This window comes from Anopheles coustani, chromosome X (genome assembly GCF_943734705.1).
Source record: "Anopheles coustani chromosome X, idAnoCousDA_361_x.2, whole genome shotgun sequence".
In the NCBI taxonomy this organism is placed as follows: Eukaryota; Metazoa; Arthropoda; class Insecta; order Diptera; family Culicidae; genus Anopheles; species Anopheles coustani.
Genome location: NC_071290.1, coordinates 3,180,672 through 3,205,236, shown reverse-complemented (window position 1 = coordinate 3,205,236; position 24,565 = coordinate 3,180,672). Strand labels below are relative to the sequence as shown.

General features: G+C 47.2%; 1 protein-coding gene across 1 annotated transcript in view; it reads right to left on the bottom strand.

Moving 5' to 3' along the window:
* The window catches only part of LOC131268625 (brefeldin A-inhibited guanine nucleotide-exchange protein 3), a 66,594-nt gene that overhangs the window by 28,764 nt on the left and 13,265 nt on the right, over positions 1-24,565 (bottom strand). The window contains exon 2 of the mRNA XM_058270856.1: positions 16,891-16,952. The gene's annotated coding sequence lies outside the window, so the exon portion shown is untranslated. The remainder of the gene's footprint in view (positions 1-16,890; positions 16,953-24,565) is intronic.

The following is a 24,565-nucleotide window of genomic DNA, read 5'->3' as shown; positions in this document are numbered from 1 at the left end:
CATTAACGTTCAGATCGTGGGGTCAGAAGGTTGCAGTGCAGACACAAAGCTCACAGTAAGTAGTTCTCTGATGGGCAGAACAGTTGGTACAGTTGTGAGACTCAAAGCTGCCGTCTTCAGCAAAGCTTTTTATTATAATCATGAGTATCCAGAGACAATCCGGTCCGTATAGGGTGAGTACTTAAATAAGGCTATTTAGATTAAAACTAATTGAACAGGGGGTAATGTTCCGGAACGAAACGAGAGGCGAAGCCTTCCAGGATTCAGAATCATTGTTCACATTAAACACAGTCGTTGTACATAGCAAGTACATTTTCTATCAAAAGTAGGTACTATGGGCCCTAAAAGATGATTTATTTGGATGGTTGAATCTTTAAGATATCGTTTATTGTGTAACGCTCCCTGAGCCTCAAATCAGCGCTTACGAACACCATTTCCTCGGCAGTAATTGTCACGAAGTTCATTCACTTTGACCTGCCAAGGAACTGCACTTCCAAGCGCAAGGTCTACAGTTCGGTGCGGTGACAAACCCAGTTCGGATACCCCCGATCGACGCGGCATACCTTCGACAAGCCGCTATCAGCACGGAGCCCACCTCACACCCTTTTCTGGCCGACCAGGTGGCGATCCTATCATGCGCAGCCGGCCTTTTAAATGATAAGCGCAAACGACCAGGTACGGCCCATGCCCATGACATAACGCCGTGCCTTTCGGCGGACCTGATAAGGCGTATCAAAACGCACCTCCGTACAGGTACAGGCAGAAACATACACAACCAAACGGGTCTCAGTGGCGGCGAGGGACCACTGATAGGGTCCTCGTACTGCCATGGACCTCTAAGAGTGGTGGTGGGGGACGGGGGGAGAACGCGATAAGATAGGCTACCGATACAAGCTTCTCCAACATCCGTGCTAAGCATAGCCTTAGCTAAGGGGTCTGTCAGGAATGTCGGTCGACGGGGAAACAGTGGACGGTGTGGGGCGAGTTCACGGTACTCACTTATACGATCTTATCTAAATAGGTTATCACAATCGGCTATTACTACCGCATCATGTCCAACAGGCACGGAGGTATCATTTGTCACAGTGTGGGCACCAGGGTGAACCTACTCAGCGCCTTTCTCCTCGATAACTTCCGTGATTGGGAGTGGAGAAAGTGAGGAGCTTGGGCAGGGCGCGACATAGTTGCAGGCGAAGCTGCCGCACTCACTTCGCGCGGAAGTGTAATGAGGTAAAGCATGGAAAGCGAGGCATTGATGTACTATCATCACATAACCACAGGCTCTTTCCATCGAAAGAAATTATCGATCAAGACCGATCTCGGCCACAGCGTCGAAGTCGTTAAAATCTGAGCAGGAGATTTTCCAAAACATCTCAATGCGGTCAGAATTCGTATTGGAAGCTGCAGCCGGTGTCACGTTTCGGCAAGAAAGAAAAAGTTTATTTTAAACATAAACTGTATACCTCCACGTTTGTCATGCAGTTCGCAATCCTGGTTGGCTTCTTTCAGTGAGAAGTTGTGAACTGATAAAGCATGTTACGTACCAGAGTCTCCAACAGTGGTGGCGATGTTGAAAGGGGGAGAGGGAACACACGACTGTATCTATTCTTGACTTGCTCGCCAAACATGGCGCCACGCAACGTGTCAGATGTCGGAGCGTTCTGTTATCGCGCAACGAATTCTTTGGACGTCCCTGTTACCGAACAGCATCACCACCACTTAACGGAGTTGAAGAACTGCTTTTGATGTACGGAAAACTTTATCCCGCTCCGCTATAAGGTTTCTGTGTTACCTGACAAAAACATTGAACAGCTATTAATAACTAAACAAAACTTACAAAAGTTACAAACGAAGCGAAAAACTAACCTGCAATGAGCACTTTTCCACTTTTGTTGGACTTTGACTTGCGCCAGCTTCGTCTATCAACAAGTTCTTGTCTGATATGACCAAGTCCAGTCCAATTACACAAATCAAATTTATACGTTTTTAATATAACTTGCAAACAAATACCTACATTTTCTCTATTTATAGGAGAAAGAGTGGTGAAATGAACTATTGTTTTTGGGATACTACCTTAAACTTGTCCAGTTCGTCCCTAAGACTGTTGTTAAAGGTATTACGTGGGTTTCTAAAATATGTGTTACTGCCAAGTATCTGCCTTACTTATCTAGTGAAAGACTAAAGTGTATTCCTTCCCATAATCATTTCATAAGAAAAAAAGCAAACCATTTGCTGTTGTTTTGTTTTTTGGATCCCAATTTTTGTAAACCAATTTTTGAAAACCGGTCAGGATTAAACTTTACGGTAATTTATCGTAGCTTTGTATCCTGAAGAAGAAATTTTGGTTCAGAAAAAAGTATGGGCTGCACATCTGATGCTATGTTCAATAGCTGGAATTTGTTCTGAAATCTTATTCTTATCAGTATCTATCAAATATTCTGGTTTTATATTTAATTCTATTCTTTTAAACTGTTTGTTTGTGTTAAATTTGTTTTGTTTTATTCCCTTTTCACTCACTTCCATTACTTCATATATTTAACTATATAGTTCAGCAAAAATCATGCCCTACCGGAACATCTCGCTCCACTTTACCCTACCTTTTGTTTATCAAAAAAACCAAACCAGACAGGTTTAGAGTTCGTTTTCGCATAAGTTCTTTGGAATATGTTCTTTGGCATAAGTTCGTAAGTCCGGGACAAATCTCTACTCCCTTTCCACGGCTAAGAAAACTTCTGCTGGGTGAGAATTATGCCCCCGACTTGAAACCCTTCTATGCTGCTCGTGAAGTAGCGGCCCAGGGGAAAAAAAGGAAGGACAATCCCATCACAAAATGTTGATGGTTTCGTAATGAGCTGCCTCTCAGAGTTGTCCCGCACGTGTACGAGAACGGGCGTTAAGGATAAGGGGGTTTCGGGTGCAAAAGACTTTGGAGGGGGGGGGGGGGGTGTAGAAAAGTTAAAAACAAAAAAGAACCAATTCATCCCTTACATAAAAGCGTGCAGACAACGGGTTGGTTCAGGGCCAACGAGCGACGCTCCGTTAAGGGTCAGTCGGATTGACATTTTAATGACTGCCCTTTTAGAGACCTTCGGTCGTTCGAACGCCAATCGAATTTGGTGATTTTAGTTTCTCGTGTTCGGGTGCGCGAAAAAAAAACCTAGCTAATTCCACCCCACCTGAACCTTCCTGCCTGCGTTGCCAACCCCTGGCCGGGATGAAGACAGCTCGTAAAAACCGCTTTGTCTCTGCCAGTACTCGCAGACTATGTCTCTCGGTCGCGAAAACGCACCCCCTTTTGATTGCCGTGCGTGTGGTGGGGAGCGGGGGGAGGGGGTGGCGAGGTTGGTTAGTGCCAAGTGGCGGCTTTCGAAAAAGCTTTCGCGAAACCTAATAATTAACCTAGGCGAGCGGAACCTTACGTACACGCATCGGCATCGAGATAGGATCGAAATGCTGATCGCTCGATCGTTCGATGTACAATTCAATCCCCCCCCCCTCCCCCCAACCCCCAACGACTTCCCGAGTCCGCTAGTAAAACTCCGTCCAAGCACCCACTGTGCAGAGGTTACAATTCCCTTGCGCAGCATGGTCTGTCGTCCGTGGTGTTTAGATGTTAATATGTTGTAGGAAGCATGAAAGAAAACAAAAAAAAAAAGGAGTACGGAACGCATAAAAAGCGATAGCCACACACACGCACACAACTCGTGAGATGGTCGAGCAACTGTGTGCGAAAAGTTTAAAGGTCCCTGAGGTTGAAACGCGGAGCTGAGATAAACGTGGAATCGTTTACCATTCCGCCAGCTTGCTCATCTTGCGAGCGAAGCAAACCGAGGCTGTTGTTAGAAGCGGGTGAAAAAGAAAACTACCATCAAGACAGCAATCATTTTGCACGCACCCGAGCACGGGGGGTGGCCGGCGAAGGGGATGAGGCGCTGCACGGCGGTGACTTTTTACGGCGATGTAACACCGGTTAATGGCGGGCGGCACGGTGCGTGTGGCATTGTACCGCTATACTACAGTACGCGCGATCGATCGATCGCCGGCGGCGACGCACAGTGGGCGCTTCCCCGGGGGCAACCCGACCGTCGAGTCAAGAAAACAAAAAGAACAAATATAAAATTTCCAATAAATGAAATTTTGAAATCTATTTACATGTCTTACTTTACTAAGTAGTTCACTATTACTTTCATTCTTCAAAAAAATAGTAAATTGTTGACCTTATAATCAAAAATGTCGTTGGAAACTTGGTGCGACGCTGAAAACGCAAAACAAATGTTGTATTGCAAATTTCACTCTGACAGAAGTAAAGCCTTTACTTCCAAATGCCATCCAAAATCAATCGCCTTCTAAACGGTATCTCTGTAGGACTTATTAAGGACTTGTTTAGATACCTAAGTCGTCCGTGGTACAAAGCAAACAAAGCAAAAATTGTGGTTAATTTTATTTCATTAGTTTGTGGCATATACTTTTTCAATCACATTTCTTAAGGCTGAACAATTCTACCAAATGTTCCAATGGAATGTACATTTTTATGTATTCAAAAATAAAATTTTCTTTTTCATATTGAAAATAATTTGCGCTAAAGTTTCAAGCGTAAAAACCGCGGTAGTTCTAGTGTTAAAAAAAAAACGTTTAGCCTCAATTTACAATTAAAATTTAACGGGTTCACAATGGTACTTTCCCAAAATGTCTGTCCTGGTACAAAAACCAGTATTAAACAATGGTTTCAGAAATGTATTAGAATTGTTGTTATTAGCATTAATGAATAAAAGTTTTACTTCAACGGTTTCAAATGAACATAATGAGGTACACATCGTATAAGAATTGTGCTATGCAGTAACTAATCAATTAATAATTTATGGAATTTGTACTTAACACTTTGTTGACGGGCGTTTTTTTCCCAAAACTAGCTGCTGTCACCGGGGCCAGCCGCCCCGGTAACGAACGACCGATCGAAACGGATACGACGAAACGAACCAAAAACCCGAATGCTCGGCTGTGCAATGGTATACGTGCGACGTACATGTCCGTCTTTCCGTCCTCAACGTTGAGTCAAAAACAGACGAAGATCTTCGTCTCCCGTCAACAAGGTGTTAAAACCGAAACGACCGTTCCGAGCTCCATGCACAGATCCCACTGTGCGTTGGAGGCAATGGCATATCGAACGACCCACCCACCGGCACACCGCTCCCACCTCCCCCTGAAGCACGATTGTCGCGAAAAACCGCCATCAAACTCAAACCCCCCATACCCCCCCTATCCCTTTCTTAACAATCGCTTTCGTCTAGACGTTATTTCATCGCCGCGCGCTATTGAAAATAATTAGAAGACCTCGAAGGGACGGACGCGACCCATTGTGCGAGGTTAAATGCGTGAGTGGGACCAGCGGGGAGAGGGGTGGTTGTAACAGAGGTTAAACCGTCGACCACCGGGGTGAAAACCGGATACGCACATTTTACCCCCGCCAACCGGTGTGAACACACACACAGGCTTACAGATACATAAAAGGGCGCAGACGGCGGAGGGAGAAAGCAATTTGCGGTATGACAAAAAGTTGCGATGAAGAATGAGTGCGGGGGGGTGGAGGTGGAGGACCCATGACAGACGCAGCCGCTTACGCACTCACGCACGCACGCACGCACGCACGGAACCCCCTTCCTAGAGGCAGCACCACCGTCTCGCTCCAACTCCTTTCCAGACGGGGTTTTTTCTTCGTCTTCTTCCGAGTTGGACGACGTCTTCTTTGCCCCTCGCCCTGCCCCTCCCCCCCCTCCCGCTATGTGTGACCCTGTGCGAGTCGCGGCGCATGGCAACAGGGTAGGCGCAAAGGTAAAGGCGCACAGACGCCGGCTAACAAACCGCAACAACGCGCGAAAGCTTCGCAACACCGGTTGCCGGCTGGAGGAGGAGAGGGGAGGGGAGGTCTGGTGAGAGGGGGGGAATGAAAAATGAAAATATCAATAAAGCTCCAAACGGTGCTCCGTCTGGTCGGGCTCTCCTGGGGGAGGGGGAGGAGGTGGACCAGGACCAGGAGGGCGCCCGTGCGGGGGGAAGGCTTGCAGGAGACGGACCGGGGTTGACCCTCATTCGAGGCACGTTTCGTCTGATGAGCTTCCGCTGCGCATCGGCCGGGCGCAGACAGCTGAAGACCACAGTTTGTACTATTATACTTTTTCTTTCTTCTTTCAGAGAAACCTTCTCCTTCGCCCGATGGCTCTCGAGTTGCGTAAGGCTGTCTGGGCTGCCGGGTTTGCCAAAAAAAAACACACACTTGGACCCCCTCGTTTGGGGTCCAAGCATGTTTTGGGCAACCCCTCGCAGTGCTGAGATACTCGTTGTTGCAGTATGGTAAACATGCGCCAAGGAGTGCATTCACACACAACACACACGTCCCGAAACAATCACCAAAAGACAAAACCCCAAAAATTAATAATGTACTGTTATATACCCGCTATATTGCAAAGTGTCTATAACGACCACCAAAAGCGGTAGTTTTGAACTTCACGCAATTGTTTTATTTACCTTCCTTTTGCCTTGTCTTTACAGAAGACGTACCTGAATATAGGAATCGCCCTACGCCGCGCCCGTTTTTGAAGTTATCAATTGCAAATGCGTCTAATGTCTCATCTTCAGATGCAACTAATGCCTCATCTTCAGATGCAACTAATGTCTCATCATCAGATCCAACTAATGTCTCATCTTCAGGTGCAACTAATGTCTCATCTTCAGATGCAACTAATGTCTCATAGGTATAGTGATGTTCTTCCTTCTGTCTTGTCTTTACAGAAGATGTGCCTGAATATCGGAATAGCCTTACGGCTTTCGAAGTTATACAACTAATGTCTCATCTTCAGATGCAACTAATGTCTCATAGGTATACTGATGTCTCATTTGACGATTTTCTGGGAGAATATATGAAGAAGAAAGGAAACAGCTGATAAGTATCTATCCCTCGACTGGTACGGCCTTAGAGTATTTGACAGTTTGTAAAGACTGTTTTTTAAAACCAGTTAGGATTCGTACCTTACCACAATGTGTAAGCAACTTTCCTAGTTGGCGGCTTGAATTGCAATCTCAGTTTTACGCCCAGTATTCCTACCAAGGTTTTGGGCTAGGAGGGAGTATTCATCTCAGATAAGGTCAATGTCTATGAATGTGGTTGATAAACATGGCATTGATCATCTCCGAAAAGAGAATCTCTAAAGTCTGTAAAAGAACTCATCTACAACCCTGGAATCAAAGCACTCAATTTTGTTTGGGGATATAGGCATACGACTCGACATCTTCTCTTCCCGATCTTCCCTTGTTGGTGGAGCCTGATCCGCCATCGTTTAACGAATAATTCTGGGAAGAACTGAGACGGCACCACGGGACGAGCCTACGGGTCTGGTTACTGGTCACATTTCAATCCTCTATAGGCCGCACCAGCGGGTCACCTTCAACGGTGGACCTGCACCGGATTGAACCTGATCGTAACCAACACGTTAGCAATAAATAATAAAGTTTTACAACCTACGAAACCAGCAGGCCGCGACTAAAGCGAGGTAAAGGTAATAACAATATAGTGTCGAATCGATTACTTTAATAAGAGATTAAAATGGTGACAGGCAAATTACGCCGTACCTAGCCTTTTTATTTTATTTTCTTTCACCCTCTCAAATGTGTTCTATTTTAATCAGAACCCTGTAACGACCCTCTTACCACTGATGAGTTGGGTTTACATTTGCATCGTTGCGAATTCAATCGTTTTGATTTAATACGACAAAAACTGCACACTGGAGTTGTTTTTTCTACAGTTGCCAAACCTCGAAACATGTTCATTGATGAATTGTGCATAAGAGGGGTTTTTGTTTTCCTTCTTATTTTGGAACTGCAAACGTAATTCAGATTGATTAATTTGTGCATAAGCAACATACGATAAAAAAAGATCCCAGCTCCGATTCCTTTGATAGCAAACGTCAGCAGTGTAACTTCAGCTGGTACTTGATTTACTACACGAATGACAAAAAAGAGAACAGGGTAGGTAAGGGTACTCCCTGTTAGCTCGGACAACAATTGCAGACGCAGCAGGACTGCATGCGGGCTGTTTCGCAGGGCAAAGGCGATATAGCTGGATACTGGTTTCACGTGAACAAACACACATTCCCTGTGCGTACTTCGATTCGGATTTTGCGGGAACTTGTTTACACTGTGTTTTGGGCAGTACGCGGGTTGGCCTTGGATAGTACCGCGCAACGCCCTTCCTCTGTTGGTTTCGTACACTAAAAGCCGAGAGCTTAGGCTTGCGGTAGGGTAGGCAAGCGGAAGGGCACCATGTCCGGTTCAAGGAACCTGCTCCGAGCAGGTGGTCAACCTCCGTACGCATAATGGCGTCAGGCCAGCGCTTCCTGCATTAGAACTCACCTCGCACCAAAACAGCACCTCGTCCAATCAAGAATCTTCTTTTGGAGTGCCGGTACGTGTGTGGATTGCCCAATTGAGCAATGGCCTGAAGTGCCTTGGGTCGCCTTTGCACGTTCGTATAAATGAACCGGGTCCGTAACCGACATCCGTCCAGATCCTAGCCGGACGTGGAAGAGAGCGCGCACCCAATTGAGCCAAAGCGTACCGCCGAACTGAATTAGGAGGGCCGAGGGATAATCAGGCTGTTGCGACTGATTAGTACCGAGCGGTGTGCTACTACCGAGCTCCTACGCGATTGCTCACTCACCAGCTGGCGACACGCAGAACGACTTAAGTACGCGCCTTAACAGCTGGTAAATCGCTACGACATCTCCATCTTGAGTGGAAGTAGCGGAAGTAGCAAAATGGACGCCATTTAGCTGGAAAATGGTGCAAATCCAGATGTTGGACGATGAGACAATAAAAACCATACAAAGTCCTAAAAAGTCTCCGACAGAAGAGGCTGTCCAGTCTTCTACATCTCTCAAAATTCATGAACTCAACGGTCTCGAACAGAGCCTATAACTCCGAATAAGTCCCGAATGGTGATAAGTTCGCGAGCACCCTAAAACAGAGTGTCCAGCTTTGGTCATCGCAGGAAATGGCAACCGCTTCCAACACTTCGTCCAGCTCCGCTTCCTGTGTCTGTGTTGCTTTTTTTTGCGGTTTTGTCCAACAACGAGGGAGCATCTGGTCCGTAATGACGCATAACGTCTGCAGGCAACCGGCGCTGATAGAGGTCACGCGAAATTATTCTCCAACCCCCTCGCCTAAACTGGCAGCCATGTGGACCTCATCTCGTGATAGCGTAGAGATGATGCTTTTTTGTCGTTTCCTCTTTACTCATAGTGACCCATGACTGCCTCACCCTACGGCCTTTAGTCTGGAAGTGAAATCGAAAGTGGCTACAGATAGCCCTAGATTGTACTTTCGATGATCTTCCGCTCGTTGTAGGGCTGTGTGCGGAGTGGTGGTTAACGTCACCATCGTCGGTTTGCCACCATCGTTGGGTTCATTCTCTGGACTTCAGATTTTGTCCGGCGAATGTATTGTTTGGCCTTGACTTCTTAGGCCTTAGCGTAGGGTTTGCGTTGGAAGCGAGGTAAAATGGGAAAATTTATTGAAACGATTGCGATGTTTCCCACCGACCAGTTGGGAAAACTCTCCCCCCTCTCCCCCGCCATTTTCAACAGCTCGATCCACAGACGCAGACATCTTCGAAAAAACCGCCAAGCCCCAATGGTGTTGGCCCCCGCGACTTCGTGTCTATATACGAAGGGGGTGACGGTGGTTGTTCCGGGTGGTTACGGCATTGACAAATCGAATCATCGCCGGGTCGAAAACCGGCGGCGAAGAACGTCCATTGGCGGATTTGGGATCAAGAAACACTGTAAAAGAGGCTCGGTTTGCTTGGCTGCCTGCTACCACCTGCTCGCGCTACACTCTTTCGCCTAATAGCTTGTCTCTGCGGTTAGCGGTTTGGAGCGTGGCTCCCCTCCCCTCCCCCCCCCATTCCACAAACCACGTCCGCAACACGTTCGCAGCACGTCCGTCTCAAACATGGTGGCGCTAGCTGTGGGCGACACAGACAGAGGGCGAGTGTACGGGGTATAAAAATGCTCCGCGGTAGGTGAGACGGAAGCGAAGGGCAGGTTGGGGGGGGGGGCGCCGTTAACGCGTAGATCGGTGTCAACAACCTGACCTTGAATGTGTGAGTCGGTGTGTATGTGCACGCGCGCGGGTCCAGAGTGCGCGGAAGAGGTGCAAAGTAACCAGCCGATTCGAATGAAACCAATTTCAGTAGTGCTCAAAAGACCGGCTCGCTGTGATGTATGGATCCGGAGTGCAGGTAAGGGGGGGAGTGGATGGGTGCAGTGCAGAATTGAACCGCAGCCGAAAATCGTCGTGGATTATCATCATCGCCGGTACCGCGTTCGCGCGCTGGTGTGAATGAATGAGTAAGTGAGTCAGCTCGAAGCAGCGACCGGGAGAGCGAGAGGGTGGGTGCGGAACGCGGGGAAGAGCTGTTTGATCACGAATCCGTTCTACGCAAAAAATTAGAGACAGCGAAAAAAAAAAACGCACAAGAACGCTTCGTGCGTTGTCATTGCGTATTAAACCTGCGACGCAACGTCGTGAATACTAATCCGAGTGGTCCCAGGGGCCACGTCCCCTTAGGTTTTCCCGCCGGGTGATTTACGCCCCGAGTGGGGCAATTGCTCAGGAATGTACAGCAGCTACAGCAGAATTTTCCCCCCGGGGAGGGGGGACAACATCGGAATCAATGGTGGACCACAACGTCAGCTCCACCTGCTGAAGCGTCCTCCGAAATTCTGATGAAGACCCTAGAACTGGCGGTGATCCAGCAGCGCATACCACCCGTCTGATGACCGGTTCTGAAGTAAACCCGTTCTTCGGTCTTCCAAAAGGAATGGTTGGAATTCAACCTGACGCCTCTATCCACGAGCGTTCGGTAAAGGCGCGACATTCCTGGAGACATAGAGCTGTGTCCTATGAATCTTATTCGATAAGTTTCATCCATATGTATCGTACACTTGTTACTCATTCGAGTTGCTTTTATTAATCTTAGGGGATTCTAATCGGTAGCGTATGATGAATCTATAAACATCTTTATGATCCGCCAAAGACTCATGAATCTAAACTAAAAAAAAAACAACGACTAACAACATCGAAGATTCATGAATCTCTCATACAAAGAGTCATTCAAAGATTCAGATTCGTTGAAACAATACAATCAGTGATTCAGATTCGTGATTCTTACCCAACCCTATAGAGAACGCCACTGATAAGCGCAGAGTGTTTGCTAAGCGGTGCTAACCACAGCATCCCCAAGGCAACATCCCCTTTGTCAGCTGCCAGTCTCACCGGTTTCGGGTGGTTTCGGGTGAGCGCGCTGCGTAGTATTTAAAGTTTTTGCATAACTGACGTCGTTTCAACACGCGCGTGCGAGCTCTCAAGATGCTACCAGGTGAGGGGGCGTGCGGTGGCGGCGGCGGTGAGAAAAATGCCAGGGATCGTACGATATTAGCCCCACGTGTGCTACGATATTCTACCGCCACTCTTCCAACTTCTTCGCGCGTACTTCTAGCCCAAAATCTATCGAACGCTTAGGCCGTAGAGTCGGTGTACTTCGCCTCCATCTTGAGGTTGTGCACGCCGTTAAGCAAGCCAGTGTACAGCTTCTCCTAACGTTACACCGTTTCCATCGAAACGAAAGACATCGTAGTTCGATCGCCGTTACATTGTACGCCACTATCGCCGAGAACCCTTTAGACTTTATAGGCGCGTGTACAATAACATTGATAACAGTGCGCTTCCACCCTGTCGTCATCACGGCGGCAGCATCACTGACACCATCTGCAAGCGTCGGGTTTGACCTTCTGCAGCCAACGTTGTAGTCATCTGAATTCAATTTCGTAGAACACACACAGCTGGTCCTCGAGGCTGAGAATAATCTACCACAGGAACGACAACCGCGTACGTTCAGCGCTACGGAAGATGTGCACGATCAATCTGCGTGCGATCTGCGATTCGAGTCACGAGTCCAAAGTTCCGACAGCCACTTACAGAGAAAAGGAAATCTAATATGGATAAGTCAGAATCACCGGTATATCTCCGAGGACTCATCATTAGAGTTCTCCACGGTTCCATAACTTGGTGCTTTCCGCGAAGGATGCATGCAAACGGGATGTGCGGAGCTGCCTCTATCAGAGGTATCTCGGAGAACCCTCCTTCCAGCAAACTTGTCGCGTCATACAAGTGTTCACAGCTCTTGCAAGGTAAGGCAGGGTAAACATTTATTTCATGCAGCCTGTTGAAGAATAATACCCCAAGTTTTCGCCGACCGCTTCCCCGGTTGTTGCAGAAAAGCACCAAAACAAAATCAAAATAAATCCAATTCTATATAAATACAAGATTTTTAGGAGTTAGTGGTAATTATGGAGGTATGAGATTCATAAACTTGTTTTTCCAACGACAAAAAACTTCTGATGCATTGAAATTTTTATTACATGACTCACTATAAGATGAGTTGGTGTAGTTTGGACAGCAATAAAGTTAATGAGCTTAGAGAGCTTGAGGGTTCTGCCAACCCAATTATAGCCGAGCATTCTGACATCATCCTCAATTTGTTTCATCTTGTTTTCTCTGATGAATTTTGACGTAAAGTGGTAGAATTCGCAAAAGAGCGAAATCAAATAGTCACTTAAAATGAACTGAATGAAATTGAAAACTTTTGGTAGAATAACATTGGATATAACACAAAGCTTTTAGTAAACACACCGGCCATTCGAATGGACAACCAATTAGTCGGCTTTGCGAGCGGCGAGCTGGAAGTAGCGACTTCGCCAAGGATTAACCTTGCACATAAAATAAGCTAATGCATTTCGGCGTTCGCCAACATCGCGGACCGCGTCTAACCCTCGGTCCAGTTTATTAATTAGCTGGGGGGACGCTCGAGAAGCTGCAACGAACCTGCGCAGCGCTTCTCGTCCGGCCGAACATGATACTTTCGGTAATGCTTTCGATCATTTTATGCACGCCACCGTCTCGGATGGGGTGGTTAGGAGACGTTTACAGCAGGTAACAAAGGCGTAATAAACTCACGAGAAACGAATAAAAAAGCAACAACCGACCTAACACTACCTGCGTCGACGGTCTCACAAAACGCCAACATTTTGGGGGAAAAAGAAGCAGCTCGCCCGCCGGTGGTACGGGTTTTCCACTAATTGGTTCGCGGTTTTTTGGCGCGCGAGGTGTGTGCGTAGTTTTCGTTTTATTTTTACCCTGCCGGGCCTTTTTTTTTCTCTTCAGCTCTAAGGCAGGCAGCATCAGACGAAAGTATCTTTCGACATTTTCGGCCGATTTAGCGCGACTGACCCACATCTCTTGCGGTCCACGGTGTGTGTGTGTGTGTGTCGTCGGCGGCCGGCAGGTCTGGGCATGTTGTGCAAGTGAGGCCGGGAGGCTACTAACGATTTTTTTTTTTTGCGCCAAGGTGCGGATAAAGAAAAAAAGGGTACGAGCGAAGACCTCTTTAGAGACAAACCCGCCCGTCATGGTTACCTTCCGCGTGAGCGTGAGACCCGCCGCTCCCGGCCGTCCGGTTGGGTCGGCGGAATCTGCGCCGCGAACCGCTAACCTTCGCCTTTATTTAGAAGTCTGATATGTCTGGCCACCTCATTCGTTTGATCCTATCCTTCCCCTCTCCGTTACGTCAAGCTTCTCGTCCTGGCCGCCGCGAACTGTCTCGGTACACCTTCCGTATTTCCGTCAAACGAAATGCGGGGCGGGACAGAAATAAGAGCGACTTAGAAAAGGCCGAAAGGGACGGGGGAAGTTTGGTTAAACCGTCAGAGGAACTCAGGGTGAGAGGCATGCAAGACAAGCCGAAAGGTTTGACACCGAAGGTCTCCCCAAAGTCCTTCCCCAAAATCTCAGAAGTCCACTCAGAATTCATACCTACTGTGGAACTTGGTGTTCTTCCGTCTTTTAAAGATTCGCAGAGATCAACTACACTACATCCCAATTCCAGACCATAGACTTGTCTTCCCCTGAAGTCTCCTAAGCAATGTTAAAGGGCTATACTCACTAATTATTTTGTTGTACTGAACACAACTGATTCCCTTTCGAGAGGTGCCTCACTAGCTTCATATATGACTCGAGTCCCTTAGGGCGATATCTTGTCGTCCAAATTAACTCTGACTAAAGTGTCTTCATTGATTTCCACCCCAGCTCCCCGAGCAACAGTTCACCCACCCAACGAACGAACGCAAGACCTCCCAGACATTGGGAGTTGAGTTTCGAAACCTTGACTTCTAAAATCGGCTCAATCCTCGAACAACTGGTTCTGGCGGGTACCTTATGCTTCAACCTCATAAAACTAACTTATCTAAATTATTCATTTGACATTTACGCACCTTTAACGAGTGGAATAGAAGCAAGAGGAAGAGGGTAAGGCATGGAACAAGTAAAAGAACGCTCAAACAGGTCCGGAGTCGGAGCCGGAGGCCGGTCTTCTTAGGCCGGCGAGAGACCACCGATCAGAGATTCCGAACTCGTTTAGGCGGCTCACAAATCGGCCGAAGCATCATTATTACGGTGCATAGTTTTTAAGCCGCCTGTCGGGTTGGAGTGTTGAAAGAAAAGGACCAATACCGGACGTGTTTCTGAGTCCCCCCGCCCCCATCTTCCTGCCGCGGGGGAAGTTGAAAGTCGATGGAGTTGTTTTTGATGGATGTTGGATGTTGGCAAAATGGATTTGGATACCGAGCGAAGGCCCAATCGTGGGCCCAAAATCGCGATCACCACCGCCTGTTGGCGCCTTCTTTCCCACGTATGTGTGTATGTATGTGTGTGTGTGTGTGTGTGTGTGTGTGTGTAGATGAATGTGTCCCAACGTGCCGCCCATGTCTGGGCCTAATCTGCCCAACTTTCAACCCATCCACCCGAAGAAAAAAACTCCACCCGCCGGGGCCGGGGCAGGAGCAACGTGTGGTGGAGAGGGGCAAATTAGCCAGACAGTCGCACGCGCAAAAAAAAAATAAAGGAAACAAATGGCTGGCCAAACCAAATCCACCGTAATCATGCATTTTTCCCTCCCTCTCGCTCTCTTTCCCTTCAAACTCCAAAACAAACGCCCGCTTTCGCCGGGCAAGCGATGGATGTAGAGTAGAGGGAGTGTGGGGCAAGATGCACCGGCATGCTTTTGGCATAAGCATTCAATCCAGAGTAAATTTCATGGTTTTACGTCAAACAATGATGGACGTATGAAATCTTGTAGCATTCCCGGACCATATTTGAAGTTAAAGCAAATGTTCAAATGGAGTATATACAATCTAAATAGATTGTTAAATAAATACTGAAACGGAATGAGTTTATAGAAACTGAACACTTATTCATCGAATACCTGAATACATTTTTAGACGAATATAGAAGCAAAATAGATTTATTTTACTTGAATTCATGTTGAATCCTCGTCCGGAACCGAACGCGCCATTATTAATTCGAGGCAAAACACACTTTTTCAATATGGCACACAGTGCCGGTCTACATCTGTATACACAGTTATTTTTTCACATGGACATTTCATGTTAAAATTTTCTTCGAAACATTCATTTCAATCTAAGTTTTTTTGTTTTGAAGATGGAAGAAAATTTAATTCTCTTGCTTGGCACGACCTGCTTGACTGTTTTGGAATCAGAGATACCCAAAAACTATTATTACTATTAGCATATTTATTAATAGGTCATTGTTTCTTACAATTTTATACGAGAAATGGAAAAAATGTACCTTCCAAATTTTGGTTTTAGCAGCCTTTTAAGAAACAAAATATGCAAAATGTTGTGGCACTCGTCTAGAATGGAGTGTGAAAAATAAATGTTTTTTCACCTCGCGGGTGCATACAGCCCCACATTACCCTACTCGGCGTGTTTCATCGCTTCGCTTGTGCTCCGCGACTTTATGCCGCTGAAAAGCCGCGACGGGCCGGGAATCGCAATGTCGCGCTCAGGTAGACCGACGTCCGAGATTTAGGCCGGTCCTTGACGGCATCCAGGAGGGCGGAAGGATCCGCGTTCCGTCTGCCAAGCCGGCTAGACGCGGCGAATTAACCTCACATCTCATTTTCGGACTTCGCTCGGTTTGCAAAAGCGGTGCCCCAAGGAAAGTTGCGTTTTTGTTTTTTTACCCCAACCTGTTCCCAGGCCCGGACCCCATTTTCGCATCGAGACCCGGCTCCGATGGTTCGTTCATATCCTTTTATTTTCTCCTACCCTTCCCACCTACTGCATCCAAGCACTGTGTGTGCGAATTAATGTGGTTTGCATACGGGTTTTAGCTTTTCAAAACTCGGTGTGTTTTCGGAACCGCATTCAACAAAAGTCAAACATAAATCAAACCAACCTCTAAAGGTGGCTTAGGACCCAAAACCCAAACGAGCTAGAGGCTCAGCTTGATTTTATTCCTACTCCAGTATGGTTTTCACAATCAGCCCACCAAACGGTAGGTTTCGACTGTTGCCAAATTTTCTAAGTTTGATTTGATGTGCGAATGCTGATTTTATTCTTGCGCCATAAACGACTTTCGGCGTTTTATCGCTTCGCACGAACGTGCACTCATCGCGTTCACTAACTTCTCAACCAACCGGGAAACTCCTAAATGGAAGAATTTAAAGTTTTTTCTTGAGTTTTATTAACCTTTTAGCGAAATGTCAGGGCCAGGGGATTTTTTTGCGAATAACAATATCATATCATTTAGGTGTGTGCGAAGAATTAGCTCAAGAAAATGTTCTTCTGAGGATCATGTTTTAAGATCATTGGTTGTTTTAAGACCATTTTCTGTAAACATGTAAATACAATCTGTTTGTTTTTATACTTTCACAAACCTTTTCTTTTACCGATAAGATCATAAGAAAAATGAAACACTTACCTTCGTTGATTTGTTTAAATCGGTGATTTCAATCGGTGAATTAATTTCTGCAAACCAAATATCTTTCAGTTCATGAAAAGAGACAAAAAAATATACCAAACAGTTAAAATAATAGTATTTAAAGGAAAAACCAAACACAAAATCAAACCGGGTGCGAAATGAAAATGTAAAGTAAAAACCAAACACAAAATCAAACATCAAGTGAGAATATTTGTTAATGTTAATGGAGAGCACTATTTTGGTGGTGCACAAACCAAAGTGCAGATCCAACCGATTTGTGTGGTATTTTATTTTTAAAATGCCCCAGACGAAGGAAAGGCCTAAACAAAAAAAAACCGGAGGGAAACAAAGCATATCACAAGACGTCGTGGGATTGTTTACCGGCAAAAAGGCGCACAAACGGAAGCGTGATCGTACGGAAGGAAATTTTACACACACATGCAAACGTCAAGAAGCCCACCCCCCCGGTGAAGAATACTTACGCTGCAAAAAAGCGCAGCGTACAATTTAAAAACTCAAACCGTTGCCTAAATTCGCCCTTCTCATGCAAAGCGTGAAAGGGAAAGGTGTGTGGGGTTGGAAGGGCAAGGGTGACAATGGTGGCAGTGGAATAAATTAATCGTCAAAAGCGCCACCGAAGGGAAGCGGGGGCGAAGGGCGACGGGGCAGGAGTTTGTTTGGAGAGGCGGAACACCCAAACAAACCGCAAACCCGCGCGCAGTCGCGTCACGCTAAGCTAAACGTTGTCCCAGGGTGAAGCTGAAGAGGAGCAGGAGGAGAAGGAGGGACGTGGTGAGGGAGTGGGTGGCATGCGCATGAAATAAAAATGAAAAAAAAAGCCCGAAAGCAAAGAAGGGCAGGGAGCCAAAAGGGCGATCAAACGTCAGGGCAGAGATCACCATTTTTACGGCTGCCATCTTGGTGGAGGTGGTTGGTGGGGCGGGGGGTGGAAATACCGCTGATGGAAACATTGTCGCGGCGATGGACCCACCCAAAAAAACCCTTCTCGGATGGTGTGTTGGCGGCAAAAATTCCTCAATTTGGTAACCGAAAATGCCAACCACCCCCAAGTGCACACACACACACACACATACATACACACAAAACTTTAAACAGCATTAAGACATTCGGTCTCGTCACGGGAAAGAATTGTTACGTATGTATTAAACAAGCTGCACAGGATTTTACGAACGAATTAATTATGGATTTATTCCGAATCATGAATCTGAACGACTCCGGATCTATAAGCTATCATAAATGCTCAACGATTCAAAGAATTTCATCAATCGCCTATGATGGACGATTCTACAACCAATTTTCATGGATTTCACCAACGATTAGAAGAAACGAACAAGAAGCTCAAGAGGATCGTTAATCTTTAACGAATCGTAAAGATTCGTGAATCTCACAAGACTCATGAATAAACTCAACTGGATCGTAATAGATAGATTTCTATGAAATAATCTCATCGAAATATTTATCACGCAGCAGTCAAATAAATGTTTAAGCCGTGTGAGATAAACAAGAACGCTCCAAACAATACGCGAGTACGACCGTTCGGAGGGTTAACCCTAACGTTTACGGCCAGTAATAATACTTGTCAACTTTTCACCCAAAATCGCAGAAATGATTGTTAGAAATTATTTATTTGTAAAATCTTGGTATTTTCATTGCATATGCCTTGGGCTCCTAGACAAGGAAAATATAGAATTTAAATGTTGCAAAACATTCCCGGCAACGCGACCATAGACATAAGGGTTAATCGTTCTTTTGTTCCATATCGTAGTAAAAGGTTATTTCGGAACAAGCAATTGAAGGAGTAATCTGAGGTTCGTTTAAGTAATTCGAACTATACGCCCGAGGGAGGGCGGAATGGGGGGATGGCAGACGAGATCGAAACCAGGAACCAGGAGCGTGCGATCACATCCACTCAAAAAAGAAGGTCAACGCCTACCCTGAAAGTTGATCGTGGCCGACGCGGCATGATTTATAAAATTAATGACATTCGCACGCGCCGCCGCTGTCTGGATGGTTGTAGGGTGGCAGGGGTTGAGAGCGGGAGGTGTGGGGGGTCGTGATAGAAGGACACGAGGCTACTCCCACGAGTACCTCACCGCGAGCAAAAGATGAACCAACCCACCCCGGGAGCGATTCAACTTGGGCCAAACCCCCTCGAATGACTCCGGGAAAACGGTCGGTTTTCATCGGGTGACGAGGGGGGCGAGGGAGAGGGAATCAAGCGCGTATAACCGGAAGCGTCAACGAAGCCAACCCGCCTGCCCCTGCTTTAAATAGCACACCGACAATGGGTACGCCATCGGCAATCGGACCCCGCTCGGAAAATCTATTTCCGACGCAACAATGAATAAAAACCGGTGATAACCGTCTCGCGGGGGGGGGGGAACGGGGAGGTTGGAAGGTGCAATTAAAACGGCAAACCGGGAGATTGACCGATGGTGGATGGTGTAGAGAGAAATAGTAATAATAAAAATAAAAACAAAAAATTCGGACTCCGCTTCCTTTCCATTTTCCCACCCCTCGTGGGGGGGAGTGACGCAGATTTTCTCGCAGCGAATTCGGTAACAATCGGGAAAATGGTTCACTTCGCAACCGAACCATCGACCCGGCGCCAGGGAAATCGACGACGACGACGTCGATGACGGCCGAGAATGTGGTTGCCAGACACGATTATCACACCTTCGGCGAAGGGAATCGTCCGGAGCAGTCGTTCTCAAGGGTTTTTATGTTTTCCTATAATCATTTTATTTGTGTGCGATGACTAGTTATTTCATTCTTTTCACTGAGTTTTGTTAATGTCCGATTTCATTTCAATGAAATGGACCAAAATTTGGTTATCTGAATAAGATATTAATCACCTTCTACGCGGAGTTCACGAGCCTGCATAGCGTTCCTGTCTAACTTACAGGACGCCTAATAGGTTAGAGTTACTTGATCCTTCGGTAGTAAAGGAGTACTCGTGCGTGCGTTCTTAGGCTTGAGTTAAATCAAAACCAACCTGAAGTCCAGAATGTGTCCCACATGTCCCGAGTTCCGGCAGGTGCGAGAGAGTTCTGGAACGGTTATCCACAGTTAAAAACCCTTATTCACTTCGCTGGGGTTATGGGACTTGGACTGGAGGCGCAAGTATTGAGGCTGGAATGTCCGATCGTGGAACATCTTTGGAATTCTGTAGGATAATTTTAACAGACATTGATCTCCGATGTGTCCCTTTGTCGCTGGTGAAGCTCTTGAAGCCGCATTCAGGAAGTTACTAAACCCTAATTAGAGCTTCTACACTCTGTCCAGTTGCTATAGGACCAATGAAAGACCACAAAACATTTCGCTTCATATCTGATCGTTTGGAGAGGTCACAGTCTAGGTATGCCGACATTGTGACGTTGAGAACCACTGCCCTGAGCTGAGCTGGGGCGAAGAAAATGAGAGTTTTCCGAGACGAAAGAGGATCGGGCTGATGGAATGTGCGGCATGAAATGTATCTGGCAAGATGCTATTTGTTTTAACGTGCGATCGTAAAACCCGGGGTCGTGTTCGACCGCCTCCCCGGGTCAATATTGTTCCGTGCTTGTGCATCATAACCGATCGCAGGACGGAGACGGATCGTCCATTTGCGATCGGGATCGCAATAAAAAAAAGGCGCGCAGACGGACATCGCTCATCTTTCATCTGGGCAGGCAACAACGCTCGCTCCGAGCTCGTTGAACCGCGCACTTAACATCGTCGGTGAGGGGGATGCGTCGCAAAGATGCGTTAGGTTGCGGGAGAAGGGTGTGCGTGTGTGTGTGTGCGATGTGTGCGCATGGACGCACCCGATTAGGAAGTGGCTGGAAAATGTCGGAAGCAGGTGTGAAAATTATTGCATCCCGGGCCACGGGAGTCGTCGACGTTAGCTCTTAGAACGCAGGTGCTAAACCACGCGGCACGATCTACGCAACAGACGTTAACCGGAACCGGCTAGGGAGCCGCCCGTCCCACACCCGCGTTCACCCACCAATGTCAACGTTTGCCGCCGTGAAAGTGAAGTACTGGAAGAAACTAGAGCGCCGCCTGTCTTCCTAACATTACACGCTTAGGTAAGCGCAAGTGCAGGCATAACATCGTACCACGGCCATCACACGTCCAATCTTGGCATGTACAAATACAAATTTGGAACATTACACGGCCAACGGTTGAGGTTGAATCTCATCCACATCTTCATGCTATAGCGTTGTGAACTCAGTACTGGGCCATGAATGTCTCTAACTAAGCGTACACAGGTATAACGCTGTATCTCGAGGGTCAATGAATAACACGTTCTTTGGAGTGCATAGAGTCGCAAATAATACTTGTACAAACAAATCTATGACTCTGAATCAATCTTTGTAGTACTGAATTGCATAACTCCAAAACAAAGGGTGCACCACCAGAAGTTCGTGAATCTTGGACGCATCCTTGGAACGCTTGTAGATTAGGAGATACAAGAATCATTTATGACACCACCGAAATCAATCAATCTTAATTAATCTTCTAGATACTGAATCAATAACCTGGAATTCCGAATATAGCGGTACGCGAATTCCTCAAAATTAGCACGAACCACGCGATTTGCGATTCGCGCAAACATCGATGGATTGGTTATAGATTGCGAGTTACAAGACTCATTGCTGACATCAACTGAATCGAGAATCGACTGTAAATAGAGTCCGGAATCATTGTCTTAGGAATAAGTGTGGAAAGCTAGCTCATTTGCTAAAAGAGCGTCAAATTCTTCACACTCTTGCGGAGGCTCTAATGTCTCACACTTACTCCAAATCCTGTCACGGATCCGGAGAACAGTATTCGTACGTATGCGTCATAGGACTGCAATAAAGTGACATTACTCACTTCATAACTGGGTCCGAACGAATCCTCTCCTCGACGCCGACGACTCCTCTGATGTGACTCAACGCGCCGAAAAGCGGAGCATTTCTTTTTCCCCCGGAAAAAAAGATACACGCACGAAAAAGATAGCGAAAGACGAAAGGTGGACGGGATGAGGGGAGGGGGGGCATCGAGTAGACAAGAATGATAAATGTGACACCCGCTAATTAATTTGTTCGCTTTTTACCCGCTCCCATTAGTGGCCGGTGGAGGTGCATCATACCCGCTTTAGGTCCCTTCTCCCCCCCCCCCCTCCCCAACCCCTCCTCCCTCCCCCCGCTCAAATGGCAATTGTGTGCCGAACGAGGAAAAACGATAAAGTAGAATTTAATTAAACAGATCGTTCGCCCTCTTCCCTCGTGGAGCGATCGGTCTCCTCTTCCGGGATTTTCGTGGCGGGCTGGCGGCATTGCGGGGAGCGAAGCCGGGGTCGGGTAAAAGTAAAAGGAACATTCTGGCCGGTTTTAAGCCCCCACCGGAGGCCGGAAACGAAAAGCTCCTCAAGTCAGTCAGGTGAAGAAAATGAAGTTTTCTCGTTCTCTCGCCGTCCGTCCATCCTAGCACGGAAACGGTTTCCTAGCGGGGTGAGGGAAAGAGTGACGAACCAAGGCGAGGAAGGGCCGTGGTACAACACATACACGAGGCTGACTCAGTTGGCTAGCCAGCGGCTGTGTGTTATCTTCAACCATTACGTCGTTCTTCTTCCCTGCGTTCAGGGTTCGGTTCCGATCGGTTGGACACCCTCGTCCGATTCGCTCCCGGAGCGCACTCAGGTGAGCTGCTGGGTAAGGCGAAGAGCGCACCCACCGGAGGTGGTGGAAGGCCGAGAGTCTCGCACGCGCTCCCCGAGTTCACGCTGCGTTTGATTTACGCACACGAGCCGTTAAACGAGGTCAGTTACTTTAAAAATAAACCACCGAACCTAGCCCCTCCCCCCCTGCCCCAAACTCCCACGGTAAGTGAGGGTCGGCGGTAGCGTTTTGTTTCCGGGATCGGCACGTGGGAAGAGGTAGCTAGCGTGTGGAGTGATACCGTTCCTCTAAAATCGCTAAGTCTCTGTGCAGCCTCTAAAAATGGCATTATCAAGCCAAAGGAACTTAAAAATTAGCGGCTTAATGATTGGATAAAAGTCAACGACGTAGTGAGCGTTCCAGGTTGGTAACTCCTGAACCAATCTCTGTGCATCGATAAGCAGGCAGGCGCAAGTACTAGAACGTCTGATGATATTTGGAGGACTAACGCCGTTTAAGCAATATCATCAATTCTGGTATCTTCTGAAGAGTTGAAGACCGATGTTACTGAAGATTGAAACTATAGCTTGAAGTAAAGTAAAGTAAATTCTTTGACTGGTAACGACTTACATTGATGTTCCCGAGGTAACATAACAGTCAACGACGTAGTGAGCGTTTCAGGTTGGTAACTCTTGAACCAATCTCTGTGCATCGATAAGCAGGGAGGCTCAAGTATTAGAACGTCTGGTGATGTTTGGAGGACTAACGACTATCAGTTCCGTTTTGAATATCATCAGTTCTGGTATCTTCTGGAGGGTTAAAGACCGATGTTACCGAAGATTAAAACTTGAGTTCGAAGTAACGTCAAGTCAATTCTTAGGTTGGTGACATTTCATCTTTCGATGTAATCCGGTGCAGGTGGAAACTACATGGAACTACATCGATCTACATTGCGCTTCTATTATAGGCTATGTTTGTAGCCAAGACTTCACGATCGCGAGCAAACCTCTCGGAAAACGTAACCATATCCCCCCAAAAGTTACTCCCAAAAGAACGACACACCAATTTGTTCCGGCATTAAGAAGTGAAAGAACTGGTATATACACGCCAAGTAAAGTCCGGCGAGGGAAACGGTGTTTTAATTTGTGATTATTATATGTCTTCCGCTGCGTTCGCTTCTCTTATTCTATCGATCCCCACTGCGCTCGCCGTGCGCGATAAGGAAACCTGCCCAACATCGGTGGCATTGAACTGTCAAAATGGAGGATCCGCGCTTTCCGCCGGTTGCCCAAAAACTCCGCTCCCGGCGAAGGGGAAACTGGGTGCCGGGTGTACGGTGGATTGCCGCGACCGGAGCTAATGAACGCCTCGGAAGATCATCGGATCACCAACCACCGGAACACACCGTCCCACCGCCACCATCCCGGGGTGGAATCTCACCCCATGTGCCGTGTCGTTTCGTTTTCGTTCTTCGTGTTCGTTTTCCGCTCGCGCAAGTCCAAGGAGTCCGCTCCTCTTCAGCGAACCTACCTGCGCCTGCCGGTGCCGTTCCGCACCGCTGCGGAACAGGTCCGGCAGATGAAACGGAAGGTTGATTGGCAATTCTTGACCAATAAACTTCCTTCCTCCCTCCTACCCTCCGCTCGATCCAATCGTTCGGGAAATGGCGGCAAGAGAAAGGCGAGTTGGTTCGCGCGCGCGCGCGCGCCACCGAGGAAAAGTGGTGGCAAAACTCAATTAGTGGTAATGGCTACATCGGTATGAGAGTTAAAAAGCACACAGGTGCAAGGTGGACCGGCGCTGGAGGCAGGGAAGTACAAAACAACAGCATAAGGAACGCAATAACGCATAAGTTCTAGCGAGGATATCAGTTCTGGAACTGTCGGTGTTTTTCCTTCGCCTAGGGAATGCCTGCTCTCCACGATTCAATGATTTTCTTGCATTACCCTTGGCTTGGCGTGAAGTGCCTCCGATTGCAGCCAGTGATTCTCAAGGCGGTCCAAAACGATAGGTATGTTTTGGGTTGG